Source organism: Somniosus microcephalus, unplaced genomic scaffold (assembly GCF_052327205.1).
Source record: "Somniosus microcephalus isolate GS21.2 unplaced genomic scaffold, FLI_Smic_1.0 scaffold1720, whole genome shotgun sequence".
NCBI lineage: Eukaryota > Metazoa > Chordata > Chondrichthyes > Squaliformes > Somniosidae > Somniosus > Somniosus microcephalus.
This window is the reverse complement of record NW_028226907.1, coordinates 7,501-13,017: the sequence shown is the minus strand read 5'-3', so window position 1 is coordinate 13,017 and position 5,517 is coordinate 7,501.

The following is a 5,517-nucleotide window of genomic DNA, read 5'->3' as shown; positions in this document are numbered from 1 at the left end:
GCCATTTGACGACCCCAACTCGGTTCCACAAGCGGGAAAGCAGCACCCCAAGGCCCGGTAAGGGGGCCGAATACATTCCCATCGTGAATTCCGTCCCAAATGTGAATGACAAGTTTTCAGTTAATCAGTTGCCTGCTTGGTTACTCATTTGTCGCTCTGACATTTGGTTAACCAGTTGTCGATGTTCGAAATTCAGTTAATGAGTTGCCTCCTTGGTTAATCATTTGTCGCTCTGGCTTTTGGTTAACCAGTTGTCGATGTTCAAAATTTCAGTTAATGAGTTGCCTCTTTGAAATTTCAGTTAATGAGTTGGCCCTTTGGTTACTCATTTGTCCCTGTGTCTTTTGGTTAACCAGTTGTCGATGTTCGAAATTCAGTTAATGAGTTGCCTCCTTGGTTAATCATTTGTCGCTCTGACTCTTGGTTAACCAGTTGTCGATGTTCGAAATTCAGTTAATGAGTTGCCTCCTTGGTTAATCATTTGTCGCTCTGGCTTTTGGTTAACCAGTTGTCGATGTTCAAAATTTCAGTTAATGAGTTGCCTCTTTGAAATTTCAGTTAATGAGTTGGCCCTTTGGTTACTCATTTGTCCCTGTGTCTTTTGGTTAACCAGTTGTCGATGTTCGAAATTCAGTTAATGAGTTGCCTCCTTGGTTAATCATTTGTCGCTCTGACTCTTGGTTAACCAGTTGTCGATGTTCGAAATTCAGTTAATGAGTTGCCTCCTTGGTTAATCATTTGTCGCTCTGGCTTTTGGTTAACCAGTTGTCGATGTTCAAAATTTCAGTTAATGAGCTGCTCTTATGTTCTATGATTTCCGACCTTGACAACTCATTAACCAGTGTTTCAAACAATGCACCAGGCCATTTGACGACCCCAACTCGGTTCCACAAGCGGGAAAGCAGCACCCCCAAGCCCCGGTAAGGCGGCCGAATACACTCCCATCCGGAATTCCGTCCCAAATGTGAATGACAAGTTTTCAGTTAATCATTTGCCACCTTGGTTCATCATTTGCCACTCTGACTTTTGGTTTCCCAGTTGTCAGTTTTCACATTTCAGTTACTGAGTTGACTTTGTCTTTCTCACTCTGTGTATCTCTATCTTCTCTCTGTCTCTCTCAGTGTATGCGAGTGTCTGTGTGTGTTCCACTGCCGCCCGGCCAACCGGGTCCAAAGGCCCGCCACGTTACACACGAAAAACCCCGGTCTCGCTTCGGAGCGACGGGCACCCGGCTTCTCGGTGTCGGACCGACTCCGTTCAGATACCGCTGGATGCCCCTTGCCCCTGGCTTGCTCTGGCAGCCGGCGCGTGCAGGCCGCCCCCTGCCCCGCCGTCTCAGTGGTCGGAAAGCGGTCTCCAGCCAACGGCTGTACCTCGGCCGCGGAAAGAGGCAGCTACACAAGCGAGGCACTGCTCTGTGCGGCCCCGCCACCCCGTTCAGCTGCCGTTGTCCCCGACCGGATCGGACTTTCCTTCCCGAAGTTATCCCCGATAAGCTGCCGCTGACCGACGGCCCGTCAGCCGCTGCGGGACGGCGACACTTTCCCGAACTTGCCGGGGTCCAGGCCGATAATATAGTGTGCGCCAGCGCCGGGGCTTTCCAACGAGCCATCCCCGAACGAAATCGGACACGGGAGTCGGGAGCGACAGGCGTTCGACTGGTGCCGGGCAACCGGGTCCAAACGCCCGCCTTGTTAAACACACGTATACCCCAGGCTCGATTCGGAGCGACGGGCACCCGGCTTCCCGGTGTCGGACCGACTCCGTTCAGATACCGTTGGATGCCCCTTGCCCCTGGCTTGCTCTGGCAGCCGGCGCGTGCAGGCCGCCCCCCGCCCCGCCGTCTCAGTGGTCGGAAAGTGGTCTCCAGCCAACGGCTGTACCTCGGCCGGGGAAAGGGGCAGCTACACAAGCCAGGCACTGGTCTGTGCGGGCCCGCCACCCCGTTCGGCTGCCGTTGATCCGGACCGGATCGGACTTTCCCTCCCGAAGTTATGCCCGATAAGCTGCCGCTCACCGGCGGCCCGTCAGCCGCTGCGGGATGGCGACACTTTGCCGAACTTGCCGGGGTCCAGGCCGATAATATAGTGTGCGCCAGCGCCGGGGCTTTCCAACGAGCCCTCCCTGACCGAAATCGGACACGGGAGTCCAGAGCGATAGGCGTTCGACTGCCGGCCGGCCAAACACAGGCAATCCCCCGCCGTTGCGGACCCGCTCCAGGACAACCGGGTCCAAACGCCCGCCTCGTTACACGCACGAAAACACCGGGCTCGATTCGGAGCGACGGGCACCCGGCTTCCCGGTGTCGGACCGACTCCGTTCCGGTACCCTTGGATGCCCCTTGCCCCTGGCTTGCTAGGACAGCCGGCGCGTCAAGGTGGGCCCCCGCGGCTCCGGCTCAGCAGTCGGAAAGCGGTCTCCAGCCAACGGCTGTACCTCGGCCGGGGAAAGGGGCAGCTACACAAGCCCGCTACTGGTCTGTGCGGCCCCGCCACCCCGTTCAGTGGCAGTTGACCCCGACCGGATCGGACTTTCCTTCCCGAAGTTATCCCCGATAAGCTGCCGCTGACCGACGGGGCGGCAGCCGGTACGGGTCGCCGACACTTTCCCGAAGTTGCCGGGATCCAGTCCGATAATATAGTGTGCGCCAGCGCCGGGGCTTTCCAATGAGCCCTCCCTGACCGAAATCGGACACGGGAGTCCGGAGCCAAAGGCGTTCGACTGCCGGCCGGCCAAACTCAGGCAACCTCCCGCCGTTGCGGACCCGCTCCCGGACAACCGGGTCCAAACGCCCGCCCTGTTACACGCACGAAAACACCGGGCTCGATTCGGAGCGACGGGCACCCGGCTTCCCGGTGTCGGACCGACTCCGTTCCGGTACCACTGGATGCCCCTTGCCCCTGGCTTGCTAGGACAGCCGGCGCGTCAAGGTGGGCCCCCGCGGCTCCGGCTCAGCAGTCGGAAAGCGGTCTCCAGCCAACGGCTGTACCTCGGCCGGGCCAAGCGGCAGCTGCACAAGCCCGCTACTGGTCTGTGCGGCCCCCCCACCCCGTTCAGTAGCAGTTCACCCCAACCGGATCGGACTTTCCGTCCCGAAGTTATCCCCGATAAGCTGCCGCTGACCGACGGGGCGGCAGCCGCTACGGGACTGCGACACTTTCCCGAACTTGCCGGGGTCCAGGCCGATAATATAGTGTGCGCCAGCGCCGGGGCTTTCCAACGAGCCCTCCCTGACCGAAATCGGACACGGGAGTCCGGAGCCAAAGGCGTTCGACTGCCGGCCGGCCAAACACAGGCAACCTCCCGCCGTTGCGGACCCGCTCCCGGACAACCGGGTCCAAACGCCCGCCCTGTTACACGCACGAAAACACCGGGCTCGATTCGGAGCGACGGGCACCCGGCTTCCCGGTGTCGGACCGACTCCGTTCCGGTACCACTGGATGCCCCTTGCCCCTGGCTTGCTAGTACAGCCGGCGCGTCAAGGTGGGCCCCCGCGGCTCCGGCTCAGCAGTCGGAAAGCGGTCTCCAGCCAACGGCCGTACCTCGGCCGGGCCAAGCGGCAGCTGCACAAGCCCGCTACTGGTCTGTGCGGCCCCCCCACCCCGTTCAGTCGCAGTTCACCCCAACCGGATCGGACTTTCCGTCCCGAAGTTATCCCCGATAAGCTGCCGCTGACCGACGGGGCGGCAGCCGCTACGGGACTGCGACACTTTCCCGAACTTGCCGGGGTCCAGGCCGATAATATAGTGTGCGCCAGCGCCGGGGCTTTCCAACGAGCCCTCCCTGACCGAAATCGGACACGGGAGTCCGGAGCGAAAGGCGTTCGACTGCCGGCCGGCCAAACCCAGGCAATCTCCCGCCGTTGCGGACCCGCTCCCGGACAACCGGGTCCAAACGCCCGCCCTGTTACACGCACGAAAACCCCGGGCTCGATTCGGAGCGACGGGCACCCGACTTCCCGGTGTCGGACCGACTCCCTTCTGGTACCACTGGATGCCCCTTGCCCCTGGCTTGCTCGGACAGCCGGCGCGTCAAGGTGGGTCCCCGCGGCACCGGCTCAGCAGTCGGAAAGCGGTCTCCAGCCAACGGCTGTACCTCGGCCGGGCCAAGAGGCAGCTACACAAGCCCGCTACTGGTCTGTGCGGCCCCGCCACCCCGTTCAGTCGCAGTTCACCCCGACCGGATCGGACTTTCCGTCCCGAAGTTATCCGCGATAAGCTGCCGCTGACCGACGGGGCGGCCGCCGGAACGGGACTGCGACACTTTCCCGAACTTGCCGGGGCCCAGGCCGATAATATAGTGTGCGCCAGCGTCGGGGCTTTCCAACCAGCCCTCCCTGACCGAAATCGGACACGGGAGTCCGGAGCCAAAGGCGTTCGACTGCCGGCCGGCCAAACCCAGGCAATCTCCCGCCGTTGGGGACCCGCTCCCGGACAACCGGGTCCAAACGCCCGCCCTGTTACACGCACGAAAACACCGGGCTCGATTCGGAGCGACGGGCACCCGACTTCCCGGTGTCGGACCGACTCCCTTCTGGTACCTATGGATGCCCCTTGCCCCTGGCTTGCTCGGACAGCCGGCGCGTCAAGGTGGGTCCCCGCGGCACCGGCTCAGCAGTCGGAAAGCGGTCTCCAGCCAACGGCTGTACCTCGGCCGGGCCAAGAGGCAGCTACACAATCCCGCTACTGGTCTGTGCGGCCCCACCACCCCGTTCAGTCGCAGTTCACCCCGACCGGATCGGACTTTTCTTCCCGAAGTTATCACCGATAAGCTGCCGCTGACCGCTGGCCTGTTACCCGCTGCCGGACTGCGACACTTTGCCCAACTCGCCAGGGGCCAGTCCGGCAATATAATCTGCGCCAGCGTCGGGGCTTTCCAACCAGCCGTCCCCCACCCTAATCGGACACGGGAGTCGGGAACGGAGCGCCCGCCACCGGCCTTTCTAAACAGCCCAGTCCCCAACAATTCCCAGAAGCAACGCCTTGGCCAGCCTGGCAATTCATACACTGCAAATAGCACACATTAACACCACTCACACCCAATCGGCCCATCAACTTCGCTGCCGAGAACGGAAACTCGCCTTGACAATACTACTTCCAACCTCACACAAAAGCGGCCCATCAACTTCGCTTACGAGAACGGACAATCGGCCTGCAAATACTGCACCACTCACACAAAATCCCACCAGCAACTTCGCTTCCCACAACCCACACTCCTATCTTCCACAGAAAAAAAACCCACCACCATCAGCCACATCGAGAAAAAATTAAAAACTACACCGAAATAACACCCTCCAACTCGGCTACGGTCCGACATGCACCCCCTTAGCGAGTATTAAGCCCGACAACACTAATTATAACCAACCGCAGCCGCAAGTTGAAGTGGCAACTGATAAACCAAATTGTTTTTGGGCAGCAACTCATTAACCAAAAACTTTTGAAGCAACTCATTAACCAAAATCTTTAACAGCAACTCAGTAACCAAATTATGGCAAGGCGACTCAGAAATAACACCGAA